A 26,578-nucleotide genomic window follows, 5' to 3' on the forward strand; every position below is an offset into this window, starting at 1 on the left:
ACCTATTGCAGTGCCTTGCACAGTCAGGCATTCAAACATTAGCTCAATAAATAAATGAATAAAAAGTAAATTCACAAAGCCAAGAGTATGAAGAGAGTGTTTAATTTTTTTTTTTTTTTTTTCCATTTAGTTCCAGCAATGTAATTCCCAACCAGCAAAGTGCATACAGGTTATATGAATCAAGCTCTTTGGTCCACAGAGTAATGCATCATAGGAAATTATAATCATTGCTTTTACAACTGCGTGTGATCCTGTAAAATTCTGTGCTCTTGGTGGCAAATGGAGGAGGAAGACAGATAGATGGATCAGCAAGAGTTCTTCACTCCTGCTGGAGGACAAATCAAAACCAATGTCCTACCAATGGAAGATTACCGACATTTACTTTTATGAAGGATTTAGACATATTTACAAACATATTGCAATTTTTACTTTTTATTGAAAAAAAATTTTAAATACATTTTATTTTGTGTTTTCGTACTTTTTCTTAACGTGTTTATTTTTTTTTAGAGAGAGAGAGAGAGAGAGAGAGAGAGAGAAAGAGAGAGACAGTGTGAGTGGGGGAGGGGCAGACAGAGAGGGAGACACAGAATCCAAAGCAGGCTCCGGGTTCTGCGCTGTTGGCATGGAGCCCAATGCGGAGCTTGAACTCACAAACCGTGAGATCTTGACCTGAGCTGAAATCGGATGCTTCACCAACTGAGCCACCCAGACTCCCCCGTACTGCAATTTTTAAAAAAGTGACTTACTGAGCTATGAAAAAATAAAAAGGGACCTGTTATTAAAGAGATATTTCCCTTTTGCTTGATTTATGTGGCCTGATTGTCCCATTAGTCCATATATATTAATTAGTCTAAATATATTCATGTGGTAGGCTGAATGATGGCTCCCAAAATGTCTGTGTCTTAATTTCCTGAACATATGAATATGTTACCTTGCATGGCAAAATCAATTTTGTAAGTATGATTAAGTTAAGGATCTTGAGATGGGGAGATTATTCTGAATTATCTGAGTGGGGGCCCAATGTAATCAGAAGGATCCTAATACAGCGAGACAGGAGGAAGGACAAGAGACAGAGGAGACTGGAAGACACTGTGCTGTTGGTTCTAAAGATATAGGAAGAGATCATGAGTCAAGGAATTCAGGTAGCTTCTAGAAGCTGGAAAAGGCAAGGAAACGGATTGTATCCCCTGGAGCCTCCAGAGAAATGCAACCTTGCTGATAGCTTAATTTCAGCCCTGTAAAACCCATTTTGGACTTCTGAGCCACAGAACTGTAAGTTAAAAATCTATGTTGTTTTCATTTTATTGTATTTTTTTAAGTTTATTTTTTGAGAGAGGGAGAGAGAAAGGAGGGGGAGGGAAAAAGAGAGCAAGACAGAGAAGAAAGAGAGAATCCCAAGCAGGCTCCATGCTCTCCGTGCTGAGCCCAATGTGGGGCTTGATCTCACAAACCATGAGATTATGACCTGAGCTGAAATCAAGAGTCAGACACTTAACTGACTGAGCAACCCAGGTGACCCTAAACCGTGTTTTTGTAAGCCACTAAATTTGTGGCACTTTGTTAGGACAGCAAGTTTCTATTATACATTCATTAATCTGCACCTAATTTATGGAGACACTAATTTGTAGTCAGTACAAACTGAAATTTACTTCTAGTTCTCTTGGATTAAAACTGGAGTTATCTTAGGGTGTCTGGCTGGCTGAGTCGGTAGAGCAGGCAACTCTTGATCTTAGGGCATAAGTTCGAGCCCCATGTTGGGTATAGAATCTACTTTAAAAATAAATGAAATGAAAAAATGAACAAAACAAAACTGGAGTTATCCTTGGAAAAGTGATTTATTCCAGGGCTGGGGTAGGAAAAAATATAATTGAATCTAGAGCATCTTTTGGTATCAGAAAGTGAAGAAGTGCTCAAAAAAGATTGAGGGTATGTCAAAAGGGTACAGACACTACCTGAAAAAGGTATCAATGGCTAAAGCTGGAAGTTGAACAACAAAATAATGATAATTTGGATTATAACTCCCCAAATTAAGTATAAATATATATGCATGAGTCCATAATAAAATAAATACATACATAAATACATAAATGGAGGAGAGTGGACAATTCCATTGAAGAATGTTAATGTGGGGGAAAAAATTAATGTGAGAAAGTTTGAGGAAAAGCAGAATATTTACATAGTTCAAAGTATGTCTCCCATAACATTAAAAAAATTTTTTTAAGTCTTATTTATTAATTTATTTTTTAAATTTTTTGTTTTTTATTTATTTTTGAGACAGAGAAAGACAGAGCATGAGCAGGGGAGGGGCAGAGAGAAAGGGAGACACAGAATCTGAAACAGACTCCAGGCTCTGAGCTGTCAGCACAGAGCCCAACACAGGGCTCAAACTCACAAAGCATAAGATCATGACCTGAGTGGAAGTTGGATGCTTAAACGACCAAGCCACCCACGTGCCCCTCCCATGATATATTTAAATTACAATTTTTTTAATATAATTATAACTTTACAGTGGAGAAATCTAGAAGAAGCTTAACCAAGTAATCAAGATCAATAATCACTAGTGTGTCGGGCAGAATTTTAAGATGTCTGCTCACTTCCTCTGTCCTTGCTACCTTTGATATATATGCCTTGCCTCCAGGCTGTGAATATAATGGATTTAAATCCTGTAATGAGGTTATATTATGTGACACTGTTGACTTTAAGAAAGGGAGATGATGGGTTGGGGCCTGACCTAATCATATGTGCCTTTTATTTTACTTATTTATTTTTTGTAAGATTTTATTTTTAAGTAATCTCTATATCCAACATGGGGCTCAAACCTATAATTCGGAGATCAAGAGTCTCATGCTCTCCCAACTGATCCAGCCAGGTGCCCCTTTCTGAGTCTTTTAAATCTTGGCCTAGAAGTCAGAGATTCGAGGTGTGAGAGGGATTGTCTGGGAGGTGTTCCTGCTGCCATTGTAGGTGGAGGCACCACACAACTAGAACTTGAGAGTGGCCTCTAGGAACTGAAAGTGATCCCTGGCTGCCAGATAGCCAGAAGACAGGTCAGTTCTATAACCAAGAAGCTGAATTCTGCCAACAACCTGCATGAACTGGGAAGAAGGATACGAGCTCCACATGCGAATGCAGCCATCTGACACCTCAGTTTCGGCCTTGTGAGACCCCGAGCAGGAAGCCCAGCTTCAACTTGCCTGGACTTCTCACCTCCAGAATCCATGAGATAATAAGCGGGTGGTGTCTTACCGCACTGGGTCTGTGGTGATTTACTCTGGCAGCGGAAGAAAACTATACAGGCAACCATAACATATCTCAACATCATGCCCCAATAGGGTGCTCTGAAAAGGACACATCGCATACGAGATTTTCTTGCCTAAAATAAATTAACTCATCTAATCATGGGAAAACATAAGAGGAACCCAAATGGAGAGAGATTCTACAAAATGCCTGACTAGTACTCTTCAAGACAGTTGAGATCATGAGAGACAAGGAAAGACTGAGTGTCTGGAGTGGAAAAAGGACTTTAGTGGTAAACTGGTGAAATCTGCAGTTAACAACAAAAACTACAACAAAACACAGTCATTTCTCTCTAGAACTGGCTAGGCTATGTAACCGGAAACAAATCACTTGCTAGAACTTGGTTTCTCCAGTTGTTACAAACAGTGAGTTTGTAGTGGTACTTTAGGATTCTTAGCTGAGGGGCGCCTGGGTGGCTTAGTCAGTTAAGTGTCTGACTCTTGGTTTAGCTCAGGTCATGATGAAGTCCTCTTGGGATTCTCTGTCTCTCCCTGCCCCTCTCCCGCTCATGTTCTCTCTCTCTCTCAAAATAAACTTTAAAAAAAATAAATAACAGATTCTTAGCTGAAATAGTCGCTTACTGTTTGTTTTTTAGTAGTTCTATTTTCCTTTAAGAAAGCTTAATTTTGGAAGAGTTGGTATGTTTTGGAAGACTTAGTGTGCTTTAACATTGTAATGATTTTGATGTGCTGATACAGATTAATGAAAGCAAATACTATGAATGGATATAATCCAAAAATGAAAATCTGGACAACTTAGTACATTGTGGAGGCTTTTTGCAGTTATTGCTTTGCTCTTTGAATTTTCTTTTTATTTCAAATTAAAGAGTTGGCATAAACAACAAATACACAAAATCCTTTTACGGTTTAAAAGAATGAACATTTCAGAAATTTTCTGAATTCAAGTCAGGATAAAGAGAGGCAACCAAAAAATAATTCAGTAACACACCATTCAAACAGTTTGATTCAGACAAGATAGAAACCCCCTTCTAATAGGAAAAAAAAAAAAAAAAAAAAGGACAAATGGACTACATGGAGTATTTACAAGAGCTTTCTTTTTTTTTTTCAAAGTTTATTTAATTCGAGAGAGCAAGCATGAGCAGGGGGAGGGTGGGGAGAGAGAGGAGGAGAGAGAGAGAGAATCACAAACAGGCTTTGCCCTGTCAGTGCAGAGGACCCGGGGCTCAAACTTATGAACCATGAGATCATGACCTGAGCCGAAACCAAGAGTTAGTCGCTTAACTGACTGCTTCACCAAGGTGCCCCTACATGAGCTTTCTAAGTATGGTATCATGAGTCTCTTCCCCTATAATTTTTTGTCAGCTTTATTTCAGAGAGATGGACACATATGGTGTGGATTGAATGATGCTTTATCACATCATCAGTGATAACTGTATAAAGTACTCTAACTTTGCTGCTTGTACATTTTAGGTAACATAATTCTTCCCTCCTTCCTCCATAGAGAGAAACACAATGCTTACCATTTCCAGCTCAAGACTGGCTTAACGGCCTCCTCCGAGGTTAATGTTAACATCGTTCTGGACAGAGTAACAGGAAGCATCTGTGTATCTGACCACAAACTGAGATGATCCATTCTTCCCCCATCTGAAGTATAAATTCTGTTGGTATTAAATTGCTTAATTGCTTCTGCTTTATATATTAATACTTTAAAACATCATAAAATCTCTGGGAAAACTAAAATGATTTATGACTATGTAAATATTTATTTAGTTCTTCCCAGTTGGTCAATATTGATTCTTTTTTTCCCCCCTCTATACTTTATTATTTATTTATTTATTTTTAAAGTTTTTATTTAAACTCCAGTTAGTTAACATACAGTATCATATTAGTTTCAGGTGTATAATATCGTGATTCAACAATTCCATATATCACCCTGTGCTCCCCACGTCAAGTGCACTCCTTAATCCCCATCACCTATTTAACCCATCCCTCCACCCCCTCCCTTTTTCCTCTATAATTTAAAGGAAACTTGTATTATGAAAGCTATTCTTAGATATCTTTTGTTTTTATGTTCTAGAACCATCTATGGCTACAGGAAACTCAGGGAAGAATGTTAGTCAATTAGCAGATGCTAAGTTACCCAGAAGAGCAGATGGAATAATTGATTATGTCCTACAAAATGGGGGAAGGGAATACTTAAAGATCTTTCCTCAAGTATGCTACAGAGTTTCCATACAAAAGGCTGTAACTAAAACTATATTTTTCTTTTTTTAAAAATGATTTATTTATTTATTCATTTTGAGAGAGAAAGAGAGCACAAGCAGGGGAGGGTCAGAGAGAAGGAGAGACAGAATCCCAAGCAGGCTCCACAGCATCAGTGCAGAGCCCGATGTGCGGCCCGAACTCACAAACTGTGAGATCATGACTTGAGTTGAGATCAAGAGTCGGACACTTAACCAACTACGCCACTCAGGTGCCCCATAAAACCATATTTTTCTTCTCTTGTATGTTTGTTTTTATTTCAGGTGATCTTTTATATTACTTTTTAACCTGTAGAGTTTTCAATATGATGTGGCATTAATCATTTAAAAATAGAGTATGCATACATTTAAAGTTTTTTTTGGCAATAAAAAATGTACAAGAGAAATAAGCCAATAGAAAAAAGTAGCATACTTTCCACTGCTCCCAGATTTTTTAGCCTACACTATAATATGGACAATTGGAATATATTGGCATCATTAGAATTGTACAGATATTTTACTAATCACCTTGGGACTCTTAGTGAGATTGAAAGTCCACATTTGCTTCCTCAGAACTCTTCTCATTCAACCTATAAAATAGCCATATCTTTAAAAAAACGTTTTTTTATGTTCATTTTTGAGAGAGATAGAGACAGAGCATGAACAGGGGAGGGGCAGAGAAAGAAGGAGACACGGAATCTGAAGCAGGCTCTAGGCTCTGGGCTGTCAACTCAAACTTGTGAACCGCGAGATCATGACCTGAGCTGATGTTGGATGCTTAACCGACTGAGCCACCCAGGTGCCCTCAAATAGCCATATCTTAATTATGTAATAGTCTTGAAGACATTGTACTATTTAAGAATTCAAAATCTAAACTATTAAGTTAATAAATATTTATGGTGCAAATTTTGTGCCAGGCACTTTTCTAGACGCTTAGTGAACAAAAAAGGTTAAAAAAAAAAAAAGGAGGGGTGCCTGGTTGGCTCAGTCAGTAGATCTCAGGGTCATGAGTTCAAGCCCTACATTGGGTATGAAGCCTACTTTAAAAATGAATAAAGAAAAATAAATTTAAGGGGTGCCTGGGTGGCTTAGTTGGGTAAGTGTCCAACTTTGGCTCAGGTCATGATTTCACAGTTCATGGGTTTGAGCCCTGCATTGGGCTCTGTGCTGCCAGCTTCAGATCCTCTGTCTGCTTCTCCCTCTCTCTCTGCCCTTCCCCCACTCTTGCTCTCTCTCAAAAATAAGACATTAAAAAAAACTTTTAAAATAAAAAATAAGAATAATAAAGGAAAAAACCCTAGCCTTCATGGTACTTACATTTTTTAGAGTGGGATCTGTATAAACTAAAACATCTCTAAAACAATAATTCTCTTCTCTCTTGCCAGAGTGAAGCCACTTGAGGGCAGGGGCTACTGTTTTCCCAGTATCCTAACTGCAGTGCCCGGCACACTATAAATGATTAATAGGTATTCCTTGAATAATTAAATAGCAGAAGATCCTTTTTGCTTAAGTACAAATAATGCTTCTTTATTGCCTATTGTATCTGTTTAGATTTTTCAGCTTGGCTTTCGAAGTTCTCTCACTCGGGCCCTACCCTTCGTCTTTAATTTCTATTTTTCAGCACACTCTTGTGATACTGTAAGACACAGTACTCTTGCTTTACCTCATACCACTTCCTCTGTCCCAAATAAAAACCCTCTCCCTTTAGGTTCAACAAACACTCATCTAGGATCTTCCATGTGCCAGGACTGTGCTATAGATTTTCACATCTTTTCTTGAACGTACACAAGCACACTCGCAGGTTTTTAGAAGGAGCGAAAGAAGCTCAGAGTTCTGAGAGCAGCCCAGGGTCACTGAGCTACCCAGTAGGGCCTGGACCTGGCCTTCTCTCCTTACTCTGCCCCTTTGGTTCCCTACTGTGAGCCCTTGCTTGTCTCCAGGGCTTCCAGGATGTTATTTATCTTTGCAGCTAGACTGTAAGCTCCCTGTGCCCAACTATGTACTATCTTCTACTTCCCCACAGAGTCCGAGTGCCGTGCCCAGCAAGCTCTCAATAAATATTTCCCTAATTGAAGGAAGGCTAACCAATTTGGGCTGAGTCTCCTATTTTCAACTGTTACAAAGTTAACCTTTGCAATAAATTCTTTTTTTTTTTTTTTAAGACCTTATTTTTAAGTAACCTGTGCATCCAATGCAGGGTTTGAACTTGCAACCCCAAGATCAAGAGTTACACAATCTCTGAACCGAGCCAGCCAGGTGCCCCACAAATTCCGCCTTTTGAATTAAGTTTTACATGGTCAGAGCTTGCTGGGTGAAAAAATACTTCCTTTTAGTCTTAAATACTTCACCTGAGATTTTAGTTATCTTTGACTTTATGTAAACGATTTAATGTTCAGCTGATCTACTTCCTTCAGTGACTTTAATCACAACCCTGTTCATATTTTCCAAGCACAGAAGTCCTAGTGTTTCCAGGTTTTCTTTCATCCTTGACCACACAACGTCTTTGAGATACGGCAAGCTAAACTGCGTGGACAAACTGCATTTTCATGAGATAACCTATCCAGGGTCACGTGTTCTCTCATCAGCCAGCAGATTTGCCCCCAGAATGTTTGGCCAGCAGTTGAGAAAAGAGAAAAAGAAACTTAATATTTTTAAGCCCACTGGTCTCATGCGCCTCTCCGGCTCCACCTCTCCCTATAGTCTTCAATCTAGGCCAGTTCAGACCTTTATCCTACGCTTCAGCTGTAAAGCCCACGAGGACAAGGCCTGTCTGGTTCACTACTTATCCCCTGCAGGACGCTACAAATTTCAGCCTCAGAATACACAGCAGTAGCTCTAAAACTTTTTGTTCAGGTTCACCATAAAAGCACATACGTGCGCATGTAACTGAAGGGAACGGTTTCGTGAAATAAACTTTGACCACAATGACTCTGGATATTTTCCGTTCTATCATTCTATTCTTTTTAGTAGGTCATTAGCTGCGAAGTTGATTTCTTAAGTTCCCTGTTTCAAACACAATATGCCACAGAGTTGAGGTGAGTTCTCTTGGCATTATATCACCTAGTACCCTATAAAGGAAGACCCCTGTGATCATTTTCCATTGGAGCCAAGTTCTAGGTAAAGGCCTATCAGTCTGGCACATAGCTGAGTGAATAAAACACTTGTGGCTTTGTGTTGGCTGAATCCGTTCTCGCTGTGAAAATGTATAGTTCAATCATGGTTTTTAAAATTAAACTTTCATTTCATCAAGACCACTAATAACTTCAAAGAGAAATCTCACATAAATCTTCCAAGCAAATAATAAATATGTAAATAGGGTTCTAATTAATGTGGTATTTGTTCAATACTTAAAAAAAATTTTTTTTAATGTTTTATTTTTGAGAGAGAGAGAGAGACAGGGGAGGGGCAGAGAGAGAGGGAGACACAGAATCCAAAGCAGGCTCCAGGCTCTGAGCTGTCAGCACAGAGCCAGACGCAGGGCTGAAAGTTATGAACCACGAGATCATGGCCTGAGCCGAAGTCAGCCACTTAACCAACTGAGCCACCCAGGCGCCCTCTGGCCCCTTTCCATTTTCTAATGAAAGTCCTACTTTGATTCCAGTTGCTTTCTATGAATTCAGAGAAAAGAAATAGGAATGGACAGTTGTGGAGTGGCTGTTAGGTGTCAGATATTATACCACAGATGGTCCTATAAATCATCTTATTCAAGCAATGGTGTTAAGAATGAGAGCATTGAGGTCTGAGAGACTAGGGAACTTGCCCGTTTGCATAGCTAGTAAATAAATATTAGCTATTGGATTCACACATGGTTTTCTGATCTAAACCCCACACTTTAACCCTGAACTGTATTTGCATTTTAAAACGAATACCTGCCCGCTAAAACAAGTTAGTTGGAAATGTTACACATCAAACATCTACTCGGTCCTTTGTGGGATGGCTCTTTTTGAAGATGTTTCATCATCTTTTTTATGATTCATTGTCAGCAAATTCTTCTTCAATACCTCATATTGAAGCTGAAATGCATTTCTCATTCTTTAGGATGGCTAATGGAGGGGTTAATAATGGTGACCATATTCTCCTGTTGTGCATTCTGTGTGTACTCTTCCTGTACCCCATTTTATATTTCTTAACACTTTGATGGAGTCTGAAGGACACCAAAAATCTCAGCTAAACTTAAAATTCTTTATTGCAGACTGTCACTTACCTGGGTATTCAACACTATCTGGAAAAAAAGTCAATGGACTGTTTATATTTTAATGCAGATATTTGGTATACCATAATCATAGTCTTTGATCTTTTTCTGTGTTGAGGTCAACTTGTGTCTAGTGCTGCTAAGCCCACTGTCTTGGTAGTGTTTCAAAACAAAACAAAAACAAAACAGTTCTCCCTGACCTTGAGCCGTACTGCCTGTAAAGTGTTTATTGGCAAGCAATCAAAAAGAGCAGCTGACCTTTACATAGCACTTACTAGGTGCAGGAGACCCTGCCTCGGGCCTTACATGCACTATGCCACTGAATCCTCACAACTCTGTAATCCTCATTTTGACAAAGGAGGACAGGGAGAGGTTAAGTAGCTTGCCCAGGATCACACTACCAAGGAAAGTGGTAAAGCCAAGTTCCTGAACCAGATAGCCTTGATTGATGGCTGAACTCCCAACCACATCAGGCCCTTTTGCACAAGAGGAACACATGTGGAAACAAACAAACGAAACAAACAAAACCTAGAAAACTCAAGGATTTAACTGGCAGAGCTCAGAACGGAGGCATGAAGACAAGAATGGCCGTGGCTTGCGGCGTGGGGAAAAAAACAGCAATGACCTAATAGAAGAATGAGGTTGGGTAATTTTTAGTAGAATCGTATCTACTTCTGTCCATTTCTTTCTCTTTCTGGTTTTGCCTTAATAAAACAAAATGCAGGGCCCCTGGATGGCTCAGTCGGTTGAGTGACCCACTCTTGATTTTGGCTCAGGGCATGATCTCCTACGTTTGTGTGATCTAGCCCTGTGTTGGGCTCTGCACTGCCAGCACAGACCGTGCTTGGGATTCTCGCTCTCTCTCCCTCTCTCTCTCTCTGCCCCTCCCCGGCTCGTCCTCGCTCTCTCTCTCAAAATAAACTTTAAAAAAAAAAAAAAAGCAAACACCTACTTGTAAGCTCATATAGCACCCAGATATGCGTAAAACAGAAACACCAATGTATGCAGCTAAGGTGAAAATACAACTTTTGGTTACTGAGGTCTTCCTCCTGGTGTACAATTGGCCTTACCGTTTTATAATTTGATCATCCTCCTCACCTGAATTTGAATCAGCTGTTTGAATTGTGTTAACAGTTACCCCTTATTTATATTTTTAAACAAACTGAGAAGATAGGAAGTTTTTTGTTTTGTAACGCTTATTTATTTTGACAGAGAAAGAGAGCACACGGGCGTGTGAGCAGGAGAGGGGCAGAGAGAGAACAAGAGAGAATCCCAAGCAGGCCCTGCACCGCCAACACAGACCCGGGGCTCAGTCCCACAGACCATGAGATCGTGACCTGAGCCGAACTCAAGAGTCGGTCGCTTAACCAACTGAGCCATCCAAGGGCCCCTAGTTACTCCTTACTTTAACTGAATGAGAGAATTTCCCCCCTTTCTCCAACCTTACTATTGAATTCTGGCATTCTATAACAAATATATGACAAAGATGTCACAGTGTAGCAGGTCCAAACTAATTAATGGACATGTTCCAGAACATCATTGTAGATGAGCTATTTGGAACCTGGAATTTATTTTCCCATGGAAATAGTGGTTAAGTTCCCACTGGGTCTACAAAAGTTCCCTTACCCAGGAATGTAGCAGAAACGAACACTGTAATCTTCGTGTTGACCTTTGCTTGTTATTCTGAGGGCTCTATGGACTTCTCTTCTTACTACAATGTTTTAGCTAACCACCACTTTAGGGACAGTTTTTCATTTGAAATTATAGCAAAGGTTGACCATCACTTATAATTCTACTCAAATCCAATCATTAATACTGCTTTTGGGTATTTCTTTTTACTAATCATTACCTAAACCGTAACTTCAGTTAGAGAGTTGTTTTCCTTAGTGTAAGGTTAGTAGTCCATGGAACGGCCCTAGAAGGCAGACAGCCTAGGCTCTGTTACATTCTTCTGCCTACAGCACGATAAGGCAGTGAAACGGCACCAGGGACACGTCTTGCCCCTGCTGCTGCCAGTGACCATCAGGTTCCCGGAGGATATCTTTTGGCCCTTGCGGGGATTAAATAAAACAACTTTTCTTGGTTTCTGGTTTGGCATCAGGTCGTAATTTCCAGGGCTCCGTGCCCCTGGATTAGGTGTTTAGAACTTGGAGATTACCTGATCATGTGTGTTTTGACTACAGGTGAATCTGTATTACAGAAATTTCATACTCCGATAATCTACAACTATGGTGTCGATGTCTGCCAAATATGCCGGTCTCAGAAACATTGTCTTGTAGGACACGGTAACCACAATAAAACCAAATCTTTGTTTTAGATAGAAACATTACCAACAAATGTTTCCAAAACAGCAATGCTTCAAGTGAAAAAAAACTGTGTTTATGGCCATCCTAATAGTGTGGCTCTGAAAACTCAGGCTCTGTACACACACCGCACACCCCACTCCTGTCTTTTCACCTCCTTGGGAGTTTTTACACTGGCTACAGACTCTTGATACGAATTTAGAGTCTGCTTTTTTTTTTTTTTTAATTTTTTTTTTTTAACGTTTATTTATTTTTGAGACAGGGAGAGACAGAGCACGAACGGGGGAGGGGCAGAGAGAGAGGGAGACACAGAATCGGAAACAGGCTCCAGGCTCCGAGCCATCAGCCCAGAGCCCACTCGGGGCTGGAACTCACGGACCGCGAGATTGTGACCTGAGCTGAAGTCGGACGCTTAACCTACTGAGCCACCTACGCGCCCCTTTAGAGTCCGCTTTTAGAAATGTTAGGAAAAACATTTGTATGATTAGGGAAGGTTTATATCCATAGCCCTATCCCTCCAAAAAAATCCCATGTGTAATTTATATAACCATGTCTGCTGTCACTGTCTTTTTAAACATTTAATGATTCTGTCAGCAAACATTTGCCAATAAAGTCATGGCTTTATTGCTTAAAGATGTCTAATATATTAAGTATGCAAAACTCTTCCACTTGAAATCCACACAATCTATGAATGAGACCTTTAAAGGATATACAGGTGGTATTTTCTTCACTTCACTATAATGTTCACAATAAGGTGGTTAATTTTTACAAAATTATAATCATTAATACCAAAATACAGATCAATTAAAGATTCCAATAGTAAAAATACTAAGGCAAACATTCCCTACTTCACCTACAGGCCAAACTGTGAAATTAAGGCTTCCGAAATTAACAGAATAAATAAAAGACACTATTGCTCCACGTATCACATAAGGTAAACCTGGCATTCATGGATGCACTGTCATCCATTAACTAGATCTTTATGAAATAGCATAACTTGACAACCACAGGTGGCATTTCCAATTATGCTAGTACTTTACAACATATACTGTTAGTTTTCAGGATCAAGAGGAAGTCTCTCAATCACAGTGCTATTTCAATTGGCAACTATATCTTTTTGCGTTCTTTAACACAATGGAGAGACTTAGTTACCAGCTCACGAAGGTGAGCTAGGCCACTTGTCACTGATGAAGAGGGCTCCAACTGCTGGCTACTCAACATTTGGTTTTGGCACAGAGCACATGGCAGGAATTTAGCATTTCCAGATCCAGAACATAGAGCTGTGGCAGGCACCTTGGAAATTCTAGAGGAGAATTTGAAATCTTTTTAGTAAGTTTTAGGGCCAAGAAGTGATCCCAACAGTATTTAAGTAAAGAAAGGAAAAAGAAGAGGAGGAGGAGGAGGAGGAGGAGGAGGAGGAGGAGGAGGAGGAGAAGGAGAAGAGAAAAGAAGGAAAAATAACTCTGTTTGGAGCTCTTGGGTATTAAATGAGAGCACATACATAAAGTGTCCAACAAGGTTACCAAAATGCACTAGGTGCTCAATAATGTTAGACAGATTTGAATATTGGGAATTTTATTGAGCAAAAATAGGGTTATTTAAGATTAATTATGTCAGTAGTTTTGTTAGCACCTTTAGCATCTAGGAACTGGGGAGACATAGCACCTAAAAGGAATTCAATTATCACCTGAAATACTGGCCAATTAAATTCACCAATATTGCAAAATGTAGTGAGATTTCTTTCTTGGTTAAGCTGTAATTCCCCAGGTCTGGGTTATTTAGCTCAGCTGGTGGATAAACATCATGGATTATAGCCATGTACAAGTCAAGCTTTATAAAGAGAAAGACACTGAGATGCTAAGATTATGCACCATATCCCATATCCCTATCACACAAATAAGTTTGGGTGTCACAAGAGGGATTGCATAAAAGGGTGCAGTCAGCTTAAAGCGAACACATCTTAATTTCTTGAAAATGTAAAGCATACCTATAAGGTCACATCATATATAGGAACAAGTTCAAAAACCTGTTTTTTGAGTCCACTAGAGTTCCACATTAAGAGAAGTAATTTCCTTGTTATAACCAATGTGTTTGCTCTCCAAATGTTTTTTAAAAAGTTGTACATAAAAAAAAAAAAAAATTTTTTTAAAAAAAAAGAAGGGGCGCCTGGGTGGCTCAGTCGGTTGAGCGGCTGACTTCGGCTCAGGTCACGATCTCGCGGTCCGTGAGTTCGAGCCCCGCGTCGGGCTCTGGGCTGACCGCTCAGAGCCTGGAGCCTGTTTCAGATTCTGTGTCTCCCTCTCTCTCTGCCCCTCCCCTGTTCATGCTCTGTCTCTCTCTGTCTCAAAAATAAATAAACGTTAAAAAAAAAAAATTAAAAAATAAAAAAATAAAAAGTTGTACATAGAACACAACTTCACAATTGAGGTTTCCAAGATGATAAGAATCTGTTAACTTTACACCTTAATTATTTCAGATTTTTCTACTACAGAGAAAAATAAAAGGCCACAAAAAGAAAACCCAAAGTATTCAGGTACTGTATTCAAATTTAGAGGACAAAGATGGGGTCAACATGAAAATAATAATTATCTGATACATGCATTATCTGAACTCACTTTAACCTTATGGGAATTTCTTCTAAATTTGGCATCTCAAAAAATAAACATTTTTAAGTGGAGTCATCAGTCATTTCTAAATGCTTTGCAATACATTTTAAATGAGAGAAATTAAATATTCTGTTGATTCAAGGCACTAACATCACAAATCCATTCCCACTCGGTTTGCCAACGTATGTCAGAAAAATAACTTTTAGTACAAGATTCAGTTCATCATTCCCTGTAGAACATATAAGAAGTTCCTCTGATAATTTTTCTGGTATTCTTCTCTTTCTTCGCAAAAATAGGAAAATATCTCTGTAACTTATTCTCCTCCAGTAAGAGTCCATGGGAATTGTTGCAAGTGGGAGGTACCCTTCTCGGATCTCGGTGCTACCTCAGCTTTGGGTAACTTTGATCCCATTTATCTACTAAGCTGTGCTCATTTAAAAAAAGTAGGTCTGTGACAACCACTGCAATATATTAAAAGTGATTTATACAGCTGGCAGCACACTGGAAGTTAAGAACTAACAACATATCAACTCTAACAAAAACACACATTTTTCCACTCTGTGACACAGAAAGTGGACAGCAACATGTGCGATGCACCAAAGATCTAACCCCTAAAGAATCTAATTAGAAAATCAAATATCTGGGTAGAATAAGCACATTTCCTCAATAAGCAATTTTAAAGAAAATCTAAAGCTGTCTTTTCAAGTCTATTTCCAGTTTTACAGTAACCTTTCTTCATGGGTAGACCATAACAGAATGAGGATTATTCTCAGAAACGTGCTCAGTTATACTTAAATTGTATTTAACCTCTCAGTGATCTCTGCCTTTATTGGCACTGTGAAAAATAAACAGCTGTATCATGCCTTTCTGGACAGTCAGGTTTTATTTACATAGCTTTGAGACAAGGAGACAAAAGACATCCCTTAACAATTGTCTTTTGGCAATCTCAGTTTTGAGTGGAATATATAGTACAAATTTTTATATAGAAAGCGACTTGCAAATATGCATGTAAAAACATATCCATAGACCAATATAAGATACAGTGGCTATGAAGTCTCTTGAAGTACAAATTTATAAACTGACCACCAGACACAGAACTTGGATCCGCAACGGAGAAGAAGCATTATTAGCCTGAAAAAAAAATTAAAATGCCACTGCCACCAACCTGGAAAAAAATCACATAGGAAACAGAAAACAATAATCACCGGAAAACCTGTGTCTTGTAAAGATTTCTTTCCATCAGAAGATGCAGAAACATTTTCCCCCGAGGTGCGAATGAAAACGTTTCTCAAGCACCCCCAGTTTCTTCCCTGCTTTCTCCCCCAGGCGCCAGTGTAGACGGCCGGTATGGACTTTTTTCCAGAGATGAGAAGTCGAAATTTGCACTTTATCGGGAGCGGGTGCACTTTTCCCCCCGGCCCCCCTTTCCTCTGCCTCCAAGATGGTAGGAAAGTTGTCGTTTCGGAGGGCAGAGGAGCGGCTCTCTGGTGTTATGTCCTCGCAGTGCCTGTAGTGGTGCTGTAGGAGGCTGCTGCCTCTTCTTGTGCAGCCCCGGCAGCCCTGCCTTCTTGGCTGGAGAGTATATTCAGGGATTTCCCCTTAATAATCACCGACCCTGGGAGCACTTTTTAGTTTCCAAAATAAAAATATGATCCTCACCCCTCTTGCTTGACAGGGAAAGGCTCTCGCCGGAGCCCAGGGGGGAGCAGTAGCAGCGGCAGCCGAGCTTCCTAGTCCATTGCCAGCGCCTCTCACTCTGATCTGTCAGCCCGGCCGAGGGAAAAGGGGGGAAGGAGAAAAAAAAAAAGCAGCTGAAAGGTAAGCAGAGGCGGCCCCAGGCCCGGCCCACATCCCCGGGCTCCCGTAGGGCGGCGGGCAGGGCCGCGCAGGCAGGGCGGGCGGCGAGCGCGCTTACGTGAGGCCGGGGATCCGCCGGCCCGCGTCAGGCCCCGGGCAGAGAATGAAAGGGTGAGAGGGGCCGGCGCCGGGGTGGCGGGGGCTGGGGGCCGCAGGGCCTGGGGGCGCCCACGGGCGGCGGCGGCGGCGGCGGCAGGCGGGCGGGGGGTCCAGCCGGGGCCCGAGCCGGCCGAGCGGCGCGGCCTGCGCGGGCCCGGGTGGGGGTGTGGGCCGGGGCGGGGGGTTGGGGGGGAGCCGGCTAGGCCTCGGGCCGGCGGGCCCCGCGGCGGCCGCGCCCTGCCCCGGCACCCCGGGCTTCCGCGCGCCCCTCCGGCTCCCCCGGGGCCTCCGGGCGGGACGGCGGCGCTGCGGGGCCCGATCGTGCGCCGGCCGGGAGGCTCCCCCGCGGGGCGGCAGGCCCGGGTTGCCGGGACAGGGGCGTCAGGGCCTAGGAGTGGGGAATGGGCACCCGCCCGGCCCTTCCCCCTGGTCTCTCGCCGACGCCCCCCCACCCTCGATTCCGGTAATAGTTGAATTTATTTATTCCCCTCTGCGCTCTGGGCGGCCAGGCCGGGGCGGGGCGGGCGGCCTGGCGGGCGTGGGGTGGGGTGGAGGGGCGGCGAGGAGTCAGGTGCAGCCGCGGCCCGGAAAGTTTCCTTTTAGGCCCGAATTGGGGGTTGCCCTCCTTTCGGGGAGCCCTGGTCCTAGCGCCCGCGACCCCCGAGGGCGTGGAGGAGAGCACTCGGCTATTTTGCAACTCTTTGCCAGTTCCTGTCCATTGAAGGTACTCCGCCCCTGCACCCCTCGCCCGCGCCCCACCCCACTCCCCCGCGAGCCCTTCCCGGGCTGCAAACTCCTGCCGGTTCCCCAGGAGCCCCCAGGCTGGGGAGAGGGCCCTCTCTGCCCGTTTGGAAAAGTTTTCCAGGGAATTTTCTCAGCTTATTAGTTAGTGACTGGGCTTTTGGTGTGGGAAAGGAGGAGGTAAATTCAGGTGGGATTTCTCCTGGGCTGGCTCTCCTAATCGCCTTTTTAGCCTTTGCTCCAGAAACCGGGGGTGTTCATTTCAGATTAAGCACGCCCCCTCCTTTCCTCTCGGACTCCTCCGGGTCTCAAGCCCCCCTTTCCTGGACGGTCCCCGCACAGGGAAAGACGAAGGGAGCGGTGAGGAGATTGTCATTAGCGGGGGTTGGATTTCTGGAGCAGCCCCCAGACGTGGGAGTTTCCTGTCCTATTTGGTCAGCGTCTGGTATATCAGACACACGAACGGAACCCGAGGGGGGAGACCCTGGTTGTCAGAACGCTTGGAAGCATTAAAAATTAGGAGGAGGGAGAGGAGGTGGGCAGGGCAGCTTCTGAAACCAGGTCTACAGTTTAAGGATGAGTGGCTTATTTATTGTGACAATAACTACTTGGATTGATGTGATATTATGTCCGACCCTAGACATCGAAAAATGGGGATTTTTAAGGAAACTTGTTATTGCCACAACTCAGAAGGGTCTGTGGAAGAGCCCTCAGGGAACTGAACGTAGCTGACACAGTGTGGTTTTGGTATTTTTTTCCCCCCTATGTTTAAACGGGTTCAATTTTAGTTTTATTTTGGTGCCACGAGCTTTGCAAGTTGCAAAAACAAACAAACAAACAAAAAGTAAAAAACTTAAATTTCCAGATCTCGATTTCCTGGTTTTCAGGGATGGGATGTTTCCTGTGGCTACACTTAACCACCTTCTGGTTGTCGTCTAGTATGGAAGTGGAAATGTTAAATGTTCCCTGCCCCCACTGCCAGCCCCTGGTGTGGGCAAAAGTTTGCAAGTTATTTTTCCTCTTTCGTTTTTTGTTTTTTTTTTTCCCCCTTCTTTTTTTAGCGGATCCAGGCCATTATGTTGTGTGTCTGTGTGTGTGTCCTGCCCGGTATCAGGCTGTCGTTCATGGGCAGAGGTGTTCCACATTCTGACCACACAGACCCCCCCCCCCCCCCCCCAGCACTGTTACCTAGTGAGAAGCTGGCACTTGAGCAGAGCTATGGATCACCCATGACTTGGTCTGACTCCTGTCGGGCGTGGAAGTGAGACTCCTCCTATGATTCTTCTGTGTCTTTCTTTTCCTTTTGTCTGCCTAAAATAAAACTCCTGTTTCTCCACAATGATAGATATCCAGCCATTTAGCATTTTACTTAAGGAAAGCTTGATATTTGAGGCATGGATTTCATACAAAAATGCAAATTACGTTTAATGGTGGTTCAACTTTATCGATTCATTGAAATTGCTTATTGACTTGGACGTTTTCATGTACTTGTGTACTCAGAATTGTTACTTCTATTATAGCTTGCCCTTATTTTTAGAGCATGTTGGATGGAAGAAATCGTTCAGTGAGTCTCTTTTCCTAGAACATTTTAGGATTAAAAAAAAAATCTTTGCCCCATAATTTGCTAGCTTTAAGGTATATTATAGACTTCACTTTCCCAAGCTTTCAAAAACTGTATATACAAATCCCAGAGTTTTCTGCTTTTTCCCACCCTGTCCCAAACCTACAGAAATTTCTTAATCTAATTGTGTCATGGGCTACTTTATTCTTGAAGGAGTGGAAGATTTGACACTTTTAAAAGTTGTATTTTATTTGAAACTAATAAGAGTTTCAGGGCAAATATTGAGTTAATTTTAGATTGCTAAGGTAATTAATATATGTTTCACTATTAAATATTTAGTTTCAAAAGTAGGTGTTTATTGTAACTTGTAAGTGAAATAATCACATCTTATTTCTTCTGAAAGATTATATAAGGAAATTTGTGTAGGCCCCCACCCCAGATATTTTCCTCAGTAAATCATATTACTGCTATTTTAGAGAAATGAGATTGTAGTTTATATGGATTTTAAAATTTCAAAGTCAGAGCATTCAAACATGTCCTGTCAAAAAAAGTGCTGATCCATTCATTCTTACCAGAGATGTTCCCTAAGGGTTAGCCGCTCTCACTGTCCAGGTTTGGAACAGTAGTTCTGGGTAATGAGAGGTCATTTATATCTGAATACAGTTAGCAATAGTCTCAGACTTGTAACACCTCATTTCTCCCCCCACACACCTGGGAACTTGTAAACAATAGATGAATGGGTGAGTCTGGGCTGGAAGCAGCAAATTGTCCCCAAAGCAGATACTCTGCTGCTTTGACAATGGAGTCACATTTAAGTCCATTTAACTTATGCTAATACGACTCTGCTTTGCAAAACAAACAGCAATGGAATCTCCTTCCCACTCCATCAGGTACGGGTCTGTCCCAGAGTCCTCCCTGTGATGGCTAGTTTTAGACAATGCTTCTGGCTCTTTGAGACACTTTCAGAGATAACTAGTGACTAAAGCTTCAAGTTAAAACCTTAGGCCTCTGTTCTTTTTCACCTTGCACTTATTACGCCAGGCTACTTGGTTCTGATTCTTTCCCAGAATGTGATTTGTTTTTGAACAGCTTTTCGGTTAAATTTTAGTTGTAGTGTGGTATCCTGCAGTCAGGCACATTTCGACTGGGCTTTGGGTTCTGATCCCAGCTCTTCCGCTGGGAGCGTTACTTAATGTTTAGTTTCTTTATCTGTAAAACGGAAATAGAACATTTTTTGGCGTAAGGATTAGATGAGATGGCCTATGTGCTTGGCTCTTGGTAGGTGCTCATTAATTATTCTCCTAACCCACCTTAACCTTTTTTTTTTTTTTTATTAAACCATCTAAATACCATTTCTTCTATTTGTTTGCTTTTTTCTGACTACAAGTTATTCTAGCTCATATTCACCCCACTCGGCCCTGTCTATCACACTCAGAGGTATAACCACTGTTAACATTTTTGGTTGTGTTTTCTCTCCTTGTGTGATTGGATGTGCACGCAGCTCAATCTTAGGATCTTGCATTTAAGTGTTGTGTAGTTTCGTGTTGGTTAAGTGTTTGGGTTCTGACCTCAGACCGGCCTGGAGTCTCACGTGACTTGGACCAATTGACTTAATTTCATTAAGTCTCGGTTTCTTCATCTGTGAAAAGGGGTGATAATAATCCCTTTATCATAGGGTTGCCGTGACAGTTAAATGAGGAGTTGCGCATAGTTTTTAAAATGGTGCGTGACTTTTATATAATGTTTTCCTCTAAAGATTCTTCGTATTATGGGTGTGTTTACAATGTCAAGAAGCTCTTGGCTCCGTATGTATTACTAATACTAAGAATTTAATACTGATACTGTATTTGAGTACAGATAGAATATTATAATTGCCTTCATGGGGCAAATACCTTTTTGTGCCACTGAAAAGTTAGCAGGATTTTCATAGAAGTTTCAGCAGCTTGATGGTGGTCTAGCCGTTGGATTCTGTGAGTTGGCAGATGTAAAGGACTGGTAAGTACTCCAGTGGGCATCGAAAGCGGGTTTACTTTACTTCCAGCTGCTCCCTTGAAAGCCTTGTAGTTACCTGCCTGCTTGTGTGTGTGTGTGTGGGCTGCAGAACTTTGAGGAAGCCTGTGACTTTGGTGGGCTCACCTTAGGAGGGTGGGATGTTTACCTGGGGTGATGGTGGAAGTTGCCAGAACCAGTGCTGTTTCATTCATTTACCTAGTTTCCTCTTGGTCACTGTGGCCTTGTAATACTGCGACACATTCTCTGCCCTTGAGGAGTTTTTAGTCTAGGGGTGGGGGGGTGAGGGGAAAGGCTGACATTTACAACATTAAATGATAAGGGATAGATTAGCCTGGAGGAAGAGAACCTATTTATTCTGGCCTAGGGGTAAGCCTCAAAGAAAAGAAGGACTTTCCAGGGTTTCTAGACTTTTAGGGTTTCTGCCCTAAGCGAATGGGAGGAGTTAGAAAGGCATTCGGAGAGGTGGGACCTGCTTGTAGGAATAAATGCCTGAGGACAAAAGAGTATTCTGTGTTGCAAATTGTAGGAGTTGTAGGAATAGGAATAAATAGTGGGAGGGGGAGAGGTCAGCCTGGTCCGGTCCTTGGGAGTTTAAGTGATGGGCTCCAGAGTTTAGATTGCTTTTACATTCGTGAGCAGACCCTGAAGGGCTTTGGCTAAAGAAGTTATTGCGTTTCAGAGGATCTGAGTTGTACAAAGATTGGAGTGAAGGAGAGCAAGACTGGAATAGACCAGAGAGGAAGCTGCTAAGAAGAGATGGAAGGTTTGAACTGAGGCGTTGGGAATGACAGTGGAGATGGAGACAAGTCAGGGGACAGGCTGGTCACAGAGGTAAAGTGGTCTGCATAGGTTGGCCAGATGTCGATTTGGGGATCGTGTCATGGAGATGACAGCTAAAGCTGTAGAAGCAGAAACATTTGGCTTAGTCTGGTTCTGAAGTCTTTTGGGGGGAATCTGATGGACTCTGGATTCTTCTCCAGAAGAATGCATTTAGGTGTTTACGATTCGTACATGTGTTTTGAAACTAAACTTGGGATCATAACCTGTAGTCTTGGGGTAGATGTAGAGTGGAAGATAAAACGAGGGGCTGTAGAAATGTTTTGTTTTATTCACTTTATGTAAAATTTGTGACTTTATCACTGCCATTTCATAGATGAGGAAACCGATTTATAAAGTGACTTGCTTGAGGTCACGCATCTCTATTTTAACAACTTAATGGGAAATCTGGATTCTTGCCTTTTGAAAATGCTAAGATTTAGAAACCTTGGGTCTGCATTTATCTCTTTTCTTCTTCTTTTTTTTAATATCACAACAACTTGCTAGAACTGGTTTGAGTCAGCCACCTTTAGAGGAGCAAAGTCTGTCCCCGTCCCACCCTTGTGGCCCATTTAGGCGTTTCACCTTGCATCCATCCCTACAAAATAAGAATAAGAAAGTCTTGGGGAACATTGACAGTTAAGTGTGGGAGCAAGAGAAAGGAATCCACGGAGCTGCCAGAAAGGAGAGCTTTTCAAGAAAGAGAAAGTGGTCAACAGTGTGAAACACTGCAGAGGTTAAGTAAAATAGGGATGGAAAAGTGTATGTGGAATTTAGCAACAAAGAGGCCATTAGTTTCAGGTTCTTAGAACAAAAGAACTTTGAGGACTATAGCTATAACTTAGTTTTTCTTCTGGTCCTGCAATATAGGGTTTCTGTCACAATGGAGTGTGACCGTGGCTTGCATAGGGACTCAGAAGCCTTTGTTGTAAAGGTTTATTAAGTGGAACTCATCAATGCTGCAGCCAAATCAAGCACTGCTCATTGAGTTGATGTTTCGCGTCACGAGAATATCAGGATATAGTGACTCTATAGAACATAGAAAATATTTTTAACGCTGGATTTTTAATGTAGATTATATGGTTTATTCTTAGTGGATTCTGTTACTCTAGCTCCAAGAAGGTGGGAGGCCCTGACTTAATGGAGAATTACACTGTACCATTCAGAAAACCACTAGCAGCTGGAGAGTGCATTTTAGCCCTGCAGATTCTAGATTAAAATGATAATACCAATAAACTACTTCTTACTGCTTCTAATAGTAGTTAAGATTAAGTGATTACTATGTGCTGGGTACCATGCTAAGTACGGTTCATGAAATACCTAATTTAATTCTCCTGAAGGACTCAGTGAGGTGCATACTATTATAGTCCTCTCTTTTACATAGGAGAAAACTGGAACCTAATAACTTGCCCAAGGTCACACACCTAGTACTTAGCAGAACCAGGTTGGAGCACCATCTCTGACATGCGCTAGAGCCGAGGGTACTGACACCTGCCACAGAACTGTCCTTCCCTTTGTAATAAATCAGCCAAGGAATTCAACTAGCTTAAGGGCCATGTTAATTTAAATTCATAATGCAGACTCATTTGTACAGCAAAGTATTTGGCACATAATAGATGTTCAATAAGCATTTATTTGGTTTATTTTCGAGTATTTTAGTTTGAACTTTATGCTGAATATCGTTTATGTTTTGGGGTGATAGGCAATTTTTCTCACTGATCTTTCTTTTCAGATCACATCAGCGGGGAGATTTTCATTTCCGAGTCTTAATTTTACCGCGTTTCACATTGCTGTGTGCGATGTTAGTTTTTTCTTCTTTTTTTTTTTTTAATCAGTATACTTATCTGTTTAGTATCTCACTACCTTTTTGTGCTCCATGAAGTTGAATGAAAACTTACTTCGGGGGTGCCTGGGTGGCTCAGTCGGTTGGGCGTCCGATCTCATAGCTTGTGAGTTCTCATAGCTTGTGAGTCATGATCTCATAGCTTGTGAGTTCGAGCCCCACTTCAGGCTCTGTGCTGACAGCTCAGAGCCTGGAGCCTGCTTCGGATCCTGTGTTTCCCTCTCTCTCTGCCCCTCCCCCACTCACTCTCTCTCTCAAAAGTGAATAAACATTAAAAGATTAAAAAAAAAAAAACAAACTTCAAAGAAAGCTTAAGGGGCATTTAGGTGACTCGGTTGGTTGAGTGTCTGACTCTTGATTTTGGCCCAGGTCCTGACCCCAGGGTCATGGGATCAGTTCAGGCCCCTCCTCAGGCTCCTTGCTGGGTGTGGAGCCTGCTTAAGATTTTCTCTCTCCCTCTGCCCCTCTCACCCACTCATGCACATGTGCTTGCGCTCTCTCTCTCTCTCTCAAAAAAACCCCATCATAACAAAAATAATTTTAAAAAGCATAGCATGGGGAGAAAAGTTTTTTGAGCCTTGAAAGTATAGGACTCAGGGATAAGTAAATTTTTTTTTTCATTGTATTAAATACGTTAAGAAAGCTAACATTGTGGGAATTAAAGTGCTCGATTTGAAAAAATTGTAAGGTATGTCGTAAGTCTAGGCTCCTAAAAGGGGCTAAACTATACAATTACAGAGAGCAATTAGGGGAATCTGCTGTGGCAGTGAAATGAACATGCTTCTGAAACACGAGACTCAAAAGAACAGTAATGACATGCAGAGTTTCCGCATGGATGTGGTACAGTGGCAGTCCCAAAGAGAATAATGTTCATATTTTGGTCAGATTGGTTTATGTGTTGCTGTGGGAAGACTGAAAGGGCCATAGGTTGCTTTGTTAAAGGCTTGTCTTTTCTCCCTGCTTAATATCTTCTTCCGCTGTATTTGAAAGAAGAAACTATGGAAAGGAAGTGTTTTCTTTTCCAGTTAAACTCAGCATTATAATATAATATCGAGGAAGGTTGTTTGTTTGTTTGTTTGTTTTAAGATTTTATACCTAACCATTATTTCCCACTCTTGAATTCCAGTATGTGGATATGTTTGCTGTTTGCTGTGGAAATACTAATTCTGTGAGACTATTCTCAGTAGTGATTACATTTGCCTTTTAGTAATAAATAACGGCATATATTCTGCTCTCTAGTGTTCAGTTACTTGCATTGTGTTCTTTAAGGGAGCACAGATCCACTTACAGTCCAAACAAGTTATTTTCACAGCAGAAGATAATATCTACTCTCGCTGTCAATAAATTGAGTGTGGTTGGGATTTTTTTATCTTTTTCAAGTGATACTGATCATGTGTTAAAAAATAGAGTTTAGGTATAGTTTTTCTTCTTCATGGATTAGACAGTAATAATTTGGTTAAGACCATGTGGACTTTATACGTTTCCTCTCTTTATGTCTTACAACAAATGTTAAGGAGTGAAGGCTATGTGGACTTCACCTTTGGAGTTAGGGGTAAATAACGTCAGTTGGAGGAGGCTACATGTCAAAAATGAAAAAAAAATAGGTTTCTTTTTTTTCTGAGATCTACTTTAGTGCTTTTGTTATGATTTCTTCTTTAATTAAAAATCCATTAATGTAGAGAAGACCAGATGAAGAGTTGTGTCCAGTTTATAGACAAAGTGATTTTGATATTAAATAGTAATCCATTCAGAAGGAAGCTAGATTTCAAAGCACAGGGCCATTCTCCTCCAACATTCTTTCCTTTTATGGTATATAAAGTGAGTCTGAAGACATTAGGGAATTGGAAATATTAAGTATGAAGATTAAATTGAGCATTTAAAAGAGGGATTTGAAATTGGTGAAGCGTTGATTGTTCAAAACATAGAATGATATAGAGTTGGTTTTTAGTGGAACTTTAAAATATTACAAATCAAAGAAATGGGAAGAGAAATTGATCACAGGTAGATAGAAAAAAATTAAGGTTAAGTAGAAGTTGTTTCTAAGATGTCGAAATTAAACACCTTTCTGTAATGTCTTAGAGGTCCTTGGCAAGAGCTTTGGCACCTTGTGGCAAATACTGAAGAGGGCAGGTGGGTAGACAGTGAATTCTTTGCGTTAGAAAGAATCTGAATATGGGGTGCATGGGTGGCTCCATTGGTTAAGTGTTGGCCTCTTGATTTTGCCTCGAGTTCTCTCCTGGTAGTGAGATGGAGCCTTTGTGGGGCTCTGGGCCTAGTGTGGAGCCTGCTTAGGGTGCTCACCACCATGCTGCCCCTCCCCTGCTCGTGGGCAAGCTCTCTTTCTCTCAAAAAAAAAAAAAAAAGAAAAAAAAAAGGTTGAATTGGCAGAATTGAAGGCATTCTTACTTTTATTATTTTAAAATGTTTTTTGGGTTTTTTTGGTTTTTGTTTCTTTTTATTTTAGAGACAGAGCATGCAAGTGCGTGGGGGAGGGGCAGAAGGAGAGAGAGAATCTCAAGCAGGCCTCACGCTCAGCACAGAGCCCTTTGCAGGGGAGCCAGAAGTGGGGCTGGATCCCATGACCCTGGTATCACGACCTGAGCCTAAATCTAGTGTTGGACGCTCTCAAGTGCCCTACCCTCAACCAACTGAGCCACCCAGGTATCCCAGAATAGTGTTAGACTTACAGAAAAATTACAAGGTCACTTTTTTCTTACTTTATTTATTATTATTATTTTTTAAATGTTTTATCTGTTTTTGAGAGAGAGAGAGAGCGCAAGCAAGGGAAGGGCAGAGAAAGAGGGAGACACAGATTCGGAAGCAGGCTCCAGGCTCTGAGCTGTAGGCACAGACCCCGATGCGGGGCTCAAACCCACGAGCTGTGACATCATGACCTGAGCTGAAGTTGGACACTTAACCGACTGAGCCACCCAGGCGCCCCCTTTCTTACTTATTTTTTAAACATTATTTGCTGAATAGACATTGGGTGCCACTTTATATGATATCTATTTGATGTTACTTCATAAAAACTTTAAAGTTTCTGAATTTTT

The 26,578-nt window shown here is 41.5% G+C and overlaps 1 protein-coding gene and 1 long non-coding RNA gene across 7 annotated transcripts in view; one reads left to right on the forward strand and one right to left on the reverse strand.

Moving 5' to 3' along the window:
* Positions 1-14,382: 14,382 nt before the first annotated feature.
* On the reverse strand, positions 14,383-16,627 carry LOC132671838 (uncharacterized). Its single transcript, XR_013557199.2, has 2 exons — positions 16,514-16,627; positions 14,383-16,359 (listed from the first exon to the last, which is right to left on the reverse strand). It is a non-coding gene; the product is annotated as an uncharacterized LOC132671838 (long non-coding RNA).
* The window catches only part of INO80D (INO80 complex subunit D), a 72,003-nt gene continuing 61,738 nt past the window's right edge, over positions 16,314-26,578 (forward strand). For 2 of the 6 annotated variants that reach the window (XM_060623157.3, XM_060623161.3), the window contains exon 1: positions 16,314-16,416. The gene's annotated coding sequence lies outside the window, so the exon portion shown is untranslated. Of the gene's footprint in view, positions 16,567-17,167; positions 17,279-26,578 lie in introns of those variants that run through there. The other 4 variants (XM_060623156.3, XM_060623164.3, XM_060623154.3 and 1 more) reach the window with 2 other exon arrangements.

This window comes from Panthera onca, chromosome C1, assembly GCF_046562875.1.
Source record: "Panthera onca isolate mPanOnc1 chromosome C1, mPanOnc1 haplotype 2, whole genome shotgun sequence".
Classification (NCBI taxonomy): domain Eukaryota; kingdom Metazoa; phylum Chordata; class Mammalia; order Carnivora; family Felidae; genus Panthera; species Panthera onca.